A 10823-nucleotide genomic window follows, 5' to 3' on the forward strand; every position below is an offset into this window, starting at 1 on the left:
ATACACCATGTTGTAATACATCTCATCAAGTACCAAAGTAAGATACAAATTTTAAAGATTTTAGCTTAAACCAAGAACGTTAGCTTAGCTTTGGTTTTGTTATAGCAATTATCCACTTTTAACTAGAAGAAAATATATATAATTTTATTTTCAATAGTAGGGGTGATGTGACTGGCCTGGTTTGAACCTACAACCTTTCAGAGCTTTAAACACTAAAATTCAAACGATCTTTAGTCTCCACTCAAAAGTGTACTATAAATCACTGAATAATAAAACACCGGAAAACAAAATATGCCTAAAATGCTACTTCACACACTTTAAAACAATATGTGTGTGCCAACATGGAACAGTAAAATACCTCATCTTCTTACAGGTTCCACTAGGCTAAACTATCACTTTGCTGCCAGGGATACAGAGGTGAAGGAACACTTTCTATAGATAAGCTCTAGTTTCTGTCTGGGCTGTATAAGGTGACGCTGCATCGCAGGGTTTGTTCCATCCAACTAAACATTCAACACTTAACTGAAACTCGCACCCAAAGCTCAAAGAGCATCACTGGAAATAGAGGTGATAGATGCTGAGGTGATGGCAAAGCTCTGCTACGGGCCTGTCCTTGAAGTACTGTATACAGTCGGGAACGTTTTCTATCCTCTCTGTCACTTCGGGTCTTACATATAGTGGTGATAGACTTGCTTAGAGCAGCTGAAGTCTTTTATGTTACACTACTTACGTCATGCAAAAAAAATCTTGTGAGAAAACCTTTAGAGATCAAACCTTTGGAGATTAAAGTCAAATACATATGTTCATATTATAACATATATTCCTGTATTCCTATATCCTGTCAACTCCATGAGAACTAAAATCGGATAACATGTCATCGAGTACGGCAATGGAAAATGACAGCATCTTCAACTTAGATGTATTATGTTTCCATGAATAATGCATTTGCCAAAATGTTTTATTCAAAGTTCATAACGATGAATTGGATTTGGCATGTAAAATGGATACGAGGTGCTGAGTGGACAGTCACAGATACTTTCTTTAGACCATGTTTTGAAAAAGTGTCATTTTACCAAGGTCAACACCACTGAGCAATAAAACTGGCAATATGTTTTCAAGTGTCCTCTGACAATGGAGATACAATTTCATTTAGAGGTCAAATAGAAATCTGAAGCCTATACTGTAGTTGTTAACTTTGAAAAATAGACAAATTAAATATAATTATTTAATTAAGATGATTAAAAGCATGAGGAAAACTTTAAAATAATAAAACTGAGAAAAGTTATATTTTATAATGTATGTCCAAGCAGGTTGTTATCGCAGAATAAACCCCAACAGGGAGATCAGGTCTTCTTGTATCACCCTGAAGGGGTTTATTCTGAGATAACAACTGGCTGGATATACATTGTCCTGCTTATGACACAGCTACTTTCCATACAATTTTTTTAATACTTAAGTAAGTATTTTGTGTCTAAGTTGAAATATTTTATTAGGTCTTTAAACGCAAAGCTTCCACGAAGAAAGCAGTTGCTAGCGCGGCAAGTTCAAACTAGATGGACATTTAAGGGATACGGTAGTCACACCACTTATTCCACGGCATTTCGCCACATAAATAAAGTGCTCCGTTATGTTTTTCAAATATTCCCTTTCATGCAGTGTGTAATATAGCTGTTTATGAATGCAAACACTCTGCAAAGTTCGAAGTCAAAAGTGCACGATAAATAAAGTTATTGTCAACAAAAAGAAAGAATCGACTCTGAACCGCCTTTCCGAGTTGTTTGGGTTTCGAATCCCACTGCTTTATGGTTTTACGTCACTAGAAAATACATTTGCATAATGCCCACCTATGTTGTACGTTGTCCCCCCACCAACAACTTGACCCACCCCCAAACGTCATTTTACTGACGACTGCTTCTCAAATCTCGGAGTTCAACGCGGGATTCGCAAAATGCTTGCTCTTCAAAGATGGGTCAGTACCCAGTTTATTTGGACCAGATTGCTCCTCAGAATCACAACTTGTAAGTATAAATAATTTATTATTTATGCATTTCTATCAGGTGTTCAAAATATATAGTTTTGTGTGTCATATTACGTAGGTTTCCGGCTAACCGGCTAACTCAAGTTATTACTGTCTTACTCAAATAGTTCTTCTAATCAGCAGTGGGCCACTATTACCTAAAACTGTGTCTAATAATGCAGATTGTCTGTTGTTCTTACTACTTCGAGTAAAGATAAAGGATTAATAAAGAACCGGAAGAATCGATGCACTGCTTTGACGAGTACTGTAATAATGGCCTATTGATACAGTTGCACCCACATGTGCACCGCAATAAATTGGAAATATACACATCGGTTTGTTGATGGACATACACTTGTTAATGCTGATGGTGAGGAATTACAGTTGCAACATCTCATAATGTACCTGAGAAATCTCTGAGAAAAGTCCTGCTCAAGTTGTCCTTGCGATGGAGGTTCAGGTTGAATAACTAGTTCTTCCAATGTATCATCATCGGACTCGCTCGAATTTATATGGTAAAATCGATGTCATCGTTACTGTCTTTACAGCGTGTATAATCGCTGAGGACTGAGGAAGCCTCCGGACGGAGCTGCAGTTCAGTTATGGTAAATGGGAGTTAACATCTGAAACACGCGCTGTACGCGGTAAACCAATCACAACAGACTGGGCCGTCAGGCCAATCAGAGCAGAGTAGCTCACGGAAAGGAGGGATTTAGAGACACTGATTCATCCGACAAGATACTGATTCATTTAGAGAAACTGATTCATCCGACGAGACGTCTGAGGCTGAGACTAAACTCTGCATAGCATGAAACGTGCTGATGGCGTGATGTCCGCGTAAGCAGATGCGTGCAGGTATGAAAATAGGACATTGTACCATTGCATTTGGACCGAATGCAATGATTGGACGAACATTTTGTGGCTCTACGCCTTCCACAGACGATACACATATAAATATAGACCACTTAAAGCAAAGGTGGGGTAAGCGGCATTTCAAAAACGCTGTTGAACAATATTGTATACTTGAAATCAACCCAAACAAACACACCCCTCTTTATTGCTCCACCTCCAAAACTCACCCTCCAGTCCTAACTGCCATGCTCGGAGCTGGTCTCGAACCCCAATGAGAAGGACCTGGCTGCAGCCTGCAGATCGGGACGGGGCTGCACGTGTCACACCACCCCATACCTACTCAGTTTGGCTCTATCGTCTTTCTCCAATATTATAGGCATACATGATAGAAAATGTGTTCATAGTTGGTGTAGGAAAGGAGTCATTACAAAAAACTGGAAAAGCTGTGCAGTTTCGCAAAGCCTTCATTATAATGCACAGAAAGAAAAAAACATTAGCCTGTCCCTGAAATGATTGTTTTGGTAAATTAAGCTGGTCTTTAGGCTAAGGCACGAACGGAACGACCCCACAACATTTCAAAAAATTAATTGGTTGATTATCCACAGCAGGAGGGTCAGGTCTTCAGGTAGAGGAATGAATTAGGCTAAATTATTTATTTATCATTTTGATTATTTCATATCACCATAGTATGAGAAAGGAAAAGAAAAGGATGTATCAGTATCGTTATCAGTAACATGACAAGACATACCTAAAGTAACAGAAGGTGTTATTGGACATGCAGTTGTATGATAACTAAATAACACTGCAATAGGCTAATGTGTCTGCCTTGTTATCTATTTATGTGTGTGTATGAAGCTTTCATTTTCTTCACAACATTGCAAAGCATAATATCAGACTTTTGCTACACTTTATTTCAGAAAAACAATCTGTTCTTTGTTATTTTAAAGTGACGAAGTCAAGAAATTTTAACTGTACCACTACCAGCCATGATCCAGAAAGAACACGTCTGGACTGGAGTCTGTTGCTATATATAATGAACGCAACTTTCACTCGCATCTGACTGACAATAAACAGCACAGATTTATTTCAGTGCTGTTGTTAATGTTGCGGTTATTTCAGCAGTTTCGTAAATTCAGCTGAACAGCATAAGCACATTTTTTTATTTATCATCCAACTTAACCGTGCTCATGCATTTTAGACACTTATTATGTCAAGCGATGTTTTACTTCCATTTCCGTTTCAGACGCAGACAAAATTAGATTTGAAAACATCACATTTCGACTCATTTTAGCTCAAATTGTATCCAAAAATCTCACAGGTCAAATATTGTGATTCACTTTCTAAAGTATTAAATCGAGATCTCCGAGACCAGTTTCATGAACGAATCTTTTGAACCGATTCTTTTAAATCAAATGCTTCACAATAAATAACATTAATTTGTGAATTCGACTAATCTAGAAGATGAAACTTGCAGTACAACTCAGTGATTTAATGATACAGACTACGGATAGCGAGTTAAGTTAACAAAAAACAACTGAAGTGGTCTCAGATTAAGTGTGCTCTAGAGACTGAGCTCAACCTATTTAAGCTCTATCTTAGGCCACGTCCACACGAAGCCGGTGCGTTCCCGATCCGATATTTTTTTTTCCTCGTTCTAAAAAAAAATTCCGTAAACACGGCGTCGTCTCAAGAAATATCTGCGTACACACGAAACCACTGAAACCGACTGAAAACGGTGTAGTATATATGCCAGACCAGTATGGGGCGCTGTAATTCTGCCACAGAGATACACTATACACGGAGAAGAAGACTTTGAGCATGCGCATAACCTGGCGCGCTGTATACGAACCAAGAAGAAGAAGACAAAGATTATCGCTTTTTGCTCACCACAGTTGCAGAGAAGCAATAGATTTTGCTGTAATAAAGCTAGTAGGCTTAGTAGCTTCTGCAGCACGAATACAATCATATAAGTCCAGCATTATTGTTGTTGCTGTTACTCGTGACACAGACGACACGTGATGTGATGACATCATCGTTTCACAAAATATACGGATTGGCTGTACACACGAAACCGCAAGGGTGTCGTTTTCAGATTTATCCACTTTGGGACCCGGTTTCAAAAAATAGCGGTTTCAGTCTCCCAAAACGCCGGATCCGTGTGGACGAAACGCCAATACGATAAAAAATGTATACGTATACAGCGAAACGCGTCTCCGTGTGGACGGGCCCTTATTTTGTGTCACATTAGACACCACATGACATTCATTCAATCCATGCACTACTCTGACCTAAACCAACTACAAACACATTTTCTATCATGCATGCCTATTGAAGATGAATGAGCCAATCAGAGTAAGTGTGGGGTGGGGCAACACGTGCAGCCACGCCCCGATCTGCAGGCTGCAGCAGGTGTACTTTACCCCGATCGCCCGGCATGCGAGGCGAGTACACTAACAATGACACTAACACCACATTCTCCAGCAGTTGTCAGCGCGACTGTCACTAGCTGGCCTCCGTTATGCAATTCAAGAGTGGATGTCTGTTTATCATAGCGCAACAAAATATTGCTTCAAGAAAAATAAAGCGCAGATGATGAACAAATAACAAGGAAGTAGTGCTGGGCGGTATACCGGTTTATACCGAATACCGGTGTTTATTTTTGTTATGATATGAATTTTTAATATACCGCAATACAGGTGTATCTCGCTCAAACAACGTTCGGAACGCGGCGCAACACTGTTTGAGAGGGGTCCCTTTTCACTGTAGTGAGGGAACAGCTGTATGTGTTACTAAGCGTGACGGTGAAGATGGATAGGTTAAACTATAATTGATAGCTGTCAAATCATATTACAGTGTTTCCCATACATTGGTGCACAATTTCAACACGGCCTGCCACAAATAGATTTTCCAAAAGGCTTTGACATCGTTGAATAAACATGAGCACTGCACGTTTCAAAGTCAAAACGTGGCGTGGGTGATTTTATAAGAATGTATCTTTGAAGGGAACTGACTGTCTTTAGAAAAGTTTCTGTTATTTTCATTTAATCATTCTTTATCTTTCCTAAAGCAGCGTTTATGAGAGCTGTGCTGCTTTGTGTACAGCCATTACCGCGGAAACCGCCATTTCTGCTGCCCCTAAAGCGCCTCCTGCTGGCACCTCTTTGTGCACCAGCATCATTTTGTGGGGCCTTGCAACCTATTAATACTAGTGTGGAAATGTTTCTACAATATTCACTCATTAAAGCAAAATAGGGCATTCTAAGTCAATCTACTGCAGTATTTCCTCTCTCAATCAGTATAAAATGTTATAAACACCCAGTCATGCTTGAAAAAATAAATAAAATTACTGTCATATACCGTGAAACCGGTACAATTTTGAAAAATACTGTGATATAAATTTTTGGTCATACCGCACAGCACTACAAGGAAGCACAAAAAATGAACATACAGTACACAATAGTAATTACAAACTAGAGTTTGTTGTTTGTTGCCAACAGCACACCAGCTCCAGACAATGAAACTCAATCCCAGTGTTAAGGTGCATTCCATTCGACAGGGTCCCTACGCAGTGTTCACTGCTCCCTACTCCATATGGTACATCAGTTGAAGTGGACTTCACTGACAATAATTGCTCATTTGGAATGCCCTGCAACGTCATCAAAGAAAGGCAACAGCAGGGTCACGCAGATTATGATATAACTTAAATAAATATTGTAATTTACTTTATTTTCAAATTTAAAAACATATAATAGGCCTATATATACACACAACACGTAGCCTATCTAATAAATCCAAATCAAAACATTGTATTAGTTTATTAGACTACTTCATGACTAAACATAAGCTGTACTGTAACGGTCATTTAATATGAAAATTATTTTTGATTTAGTTATATATATATATATATATATATATAAATGTGCTCTTAATATGGTCTTAATAATCGTGGAGGTTGTGCGTTATCTTCTCAACACTGCTTCTCAACACTTAATTTGTGTAGATATTCATACAATATAGTAGACTATGGAAATGTAACATTCATCACCCCAAACATTCATATATAGCCTACTCTAGTTTGTATAATAATATTTATGAATACTCAAATTCATACATAAACTCAGAGCCGTTAGAAATTTAAATTTAAAATCTCTTCCAACGGCTCTGCTCTATGGTCACTGGTCAGTTCAGACTGGTAATGCGGTGCACAATGACAGTTGGTGGATTTTCGCTCTCCACTTCCTGTGAAGTGATGTATGGAGGTTCCCTTATTCCCTACGCCGCATGTTCGTTCCCTTCGGATTGGAATCTCACTTAAGATGACGAAATACACTGTGAAGTCCACTTACAGTCGAATGGAATGCACCTTTACTCACGTGTGGAGTCTGTTTTCAGGTATTCAGCTCTCTGCAACGATGGGAAGCTTTTTCCTGATCATAACCCTTAATTTTCCAGTGATTTCTTCTGAGCTTTTCTCTTTTGTATTGTGTCTCATTTCTATTTCTGAAGTCTTTCTTCAAATCTCCCTCTTGTAGGCTACTCATTGGCAACACACGTTTGATGTTGTTTGTTCGTGTGGCCGTCCGACTAACTTTCAAACAGCGTTTTTCAAATGCAGCTTACCCCACCTAACATAGTGATTGCTATCAGGATGTGAATAGACGGTCAACCATTATAACAAAAAATGTTTCTGGATCAAATTACCTACCCTGCCTTTAAGCCATGAAATGCAATGACAACCTTGGAAACCAATACAAAAAGTCAAAAGGTAAAAAGGATAATGTTCCGCTATAATGCTTAACATCACACAGGACAAAACATAGTTAAGCAAATGCAACCACATCTTGTCATGGGGATGGGGTTAGACCTTGTAACATCATGGTTCAAATTTTCATAAGTATCTGTAACTGCTGACAGAGAGGAATGCACCACATGTGTACCTATTTATATGAATATGATGCTAAATACATTTTACGTATGTTTTTAACACTAACAGTGACTGATGTCTGCAAATATGTGCTCGCGATGAGAGTTCTAAAAACACATGAGTTCTCGTGCTTGCGTGCAGCCTTACCTCAATGCTGACATGCGTTCTCGCTACGAGATGTTGTAGGGGAAACAACAGAGACATTGAACACCTCTAAAGCAAAAACACGCGCCACAGTTGCACACGAGCAGCTGTCATTGGGCATCAGTGTAGTGGTAGGAAGCAAACCGGTGTTAATGACGCCATTTGTGAGAATCGCATTACGTCACCGCGGCGGCCAGTGTAGCGTTCAGTGAGTGGAAAATTCTTTCACGTGACGATTTTCCATGACAGATTAAAATGTTTAATTATTTTACTCATTCGAGATAAGGTATACAATATTTCAGAGGCTCACAGCAGCATCTGCAGATGAGACACAAAAGAAAAAAGTATTTTATTATTTTGCAAACATTATGAGAATGTTACTTTTGATTTTTTTTGGAACTTTCTGAAACAAGTAGCCTAGTAACATAAAAAAAAAAAAAAAACGTTAAACGAACGTGAAACTAAAACGTTCCACGAATGATGTATAAATGTTTTTGTGCTACCGTTTTGAGAACATAAGACCACATAACTTTGAACGAACGTTCTATTAGCGTTACTGGAAGACCGTTTGCTCATAACTTTGAGACAGCCGCCAGAACAGTAGCCAGGTTTCAGAAAACATTCCCTGTTAGCTGGGCTGTCATGCTAAAACTCTCCTTGAAACCATTTTAATTCTACATTACAAAGCTATTTCTTTGGAGGACATCCACATTGGAATTAATATATTTAAATTTTACTCCTGCTGTGCAATACAGTTTAGGTCTACTGAAGTCAGCTGCAGCCAGTTGTGGGTGCTCGCTGCTCGCATTCATGACGTGCATAGGCCTACAAGCAGAGTAGCCTACAACGTGATTCAAGGCCACGATTTAGGCTACGAAGTCGCTTAAGTTATTTCGTTCTTTGCTTACAAGTAAGAAGTTGGAAATACCTTTGCAGTGATAAACCGTTAACGATCATCCAGACGCCGTCCACGCTGCTGAGAGACTAATATGTAAATGTACAGCGGTGAGTAAAAAGAAGAAAACATATCGATGTGGATATGTTTGAACAAGCAGTGAAATTCACCTGCATCGACATGTGAGATCATTAGAATTACACTGTTATGATTGATTGATTAATGATTATAAAGTATATTTGAGACTACAGACAATATAGATCTGTAAGACTAGTTTGAATGAATCCCTTTCTTTGCATGACACATTGATATATTACCATAGAATGGCTCTTTTAGCTTTATCCTGAACATTTTATATAGCATTCGTTTCATGTGTTGTAGGGCCTTTAGGCTCTAGGGAGCGTGTATTGTCTCCTTTTGATTTTACTGGATGTTTTTTGGAAACATTCTGCAAGTTTCAGTGCACTGGATGATGATGATGATGCAGGATATTTTCAGTGATTTTTGACAGGTACAGCCTTATAAATATCCTGAAGAGCAGACTTCTGTTTCAACAACTGTTCCAACACACCTGCCCAAGTAATCTTGAACACCTTGATTATTGGATTTGGTTGGAGCAAAACTTTACAGGACAGCTTTTCAGGGTTGGAGACCCATGGCCTATACCAGTGGTTCTCAACCTCTCTTTCAGGGACCCCCTGACAGGCCACGTTTCTGTTTTAACCCTAAAAATGGCACACCTGATTAAATTAATGAGTAGTTATTAGAGTAGGAAGTAGTCAATTAATCAATTAGTCAACTACTTATTAAGCCTTTAATTAATTGAATTAGGTGTGCCATTTCAGGGTTAAAACAGAAACATGGCCTGTCAGGGGGTCCCTGCAGGAGAGGTTGAGAACCACTGGCCTATACCATAAAGCAGGGTTCACCAATCTCGGTCCTGGAGGGCCGCTGTCCTGCAGAGTTTAGCTCCAACCCCAATTAAACACACCTGAACCAGCTAATCAAGGTCTCACTAGGCATACTAGAAACTTTCAAACAGGTGTGTTGGAGCTGGTTGGAGCTAAACTCTGCAGGGACAGCGGCCCTCCAGGACCGAGATTGGTGAACCCTGCCATAAAGGACTAACTGATCAGGGCTGCATTTCTCAAAAGCATCTTGAGCTAAGTTGATCATAGAGACCATTGGTGGCAATGGTTCTACGATACTTAGGCTTACGATCCTTTTGGGAAACACAGCCCATAACCACAGCTGAACAGGCCAGCTGTCTAGTGCAGTGGTATTCATTCCTAGTCCTGGAGTATGCAGACTGCACATTTTGAATCTGACAAATCCAGTTTAAGTTTTGAACTGTTGATATATATCAGGTGGGTTAATACCTCAAAAATATGCAGCAAAGGGATCTTCCAGGACCAAGATTGAGAAACACTCATCTGATTTTCCAACACTGCCACTAGATGGTAGTATTTGCTTATTTTGAAGTGAGGTGATGTGCATTTGCTGGATAATTTACTTCACGAAAATTGTCGATAAAAAATATGTAAAAATTATTATATTTAAATATTTTAAGTAAAATTGACTATACAGTAATTGTAATTTTAAATAAATAAGAGAGGATTAAGAAATAGAGAGGATACATGGTCATAAAGTACCATCATTCACTAAACACTAAAACACATAAACAATGCAGTATTTATTTTGTATCTCAGAACATTTAATAAGCAGGCACTTTTTAAGCAGCAGTTTGCATTATTATATGATATATTTCATAGCTGGGTGTGTTGTTTGAAACAACGGATTAAACAAAGATTTGGGTGGCTTGAGCCAGCCTATTTCTATGAGTGTGTGCAAATCCACCAGCCACTGTGGTGATTACCAAAATATGCAGCTGGGCTTTAGGGTCTCACCACAGAGATTCGCCAGCTATTTCCCCCTACTCAGGCGTCTGAGTGCTTTTATTTATTTATTTTATTTCTCACAAAAGAAGCTTA

General features: G+C 38.9%; 1 protein-coding gene across 2 annotated transcripts in view; it reads right to left on the bottom strand.

Moving 5' to 3' along the window:
* The window catches only part of kcnab2b (potassium voltage-gated channel subfamily A regulatory beta subunit 2b), a gene marked incomplete at its 5' end in the record, with an annotated part of 75810 nt that extends 67748 nt beyond the window's left edge, over positions 1 to 8062 (bottom strand). For both annotated transcript variants that reach the window (XM_084427378.1, XM_084427377.1), the window contains one exon: positions 7941 to 8062. The remainder of the gene's footprint in view (positions 1 to 7940) is intronic.
* Positions 8063 to 10823: the final 2761 nt, after the last annotated feature.

Source organism: Rutilus rutilus (genome assembly GCF_951802725.1).
Source record: "Rutilus rutilus genome assembly, chromosome: 13".
In the NCBI taxonomy this organism is placed as follows: Eukaryota; Metazoa; Chordata; class Actinopteri; order Cypriniformes; family Leuciscidae; genus Rutilus; species Rutilus rutilus.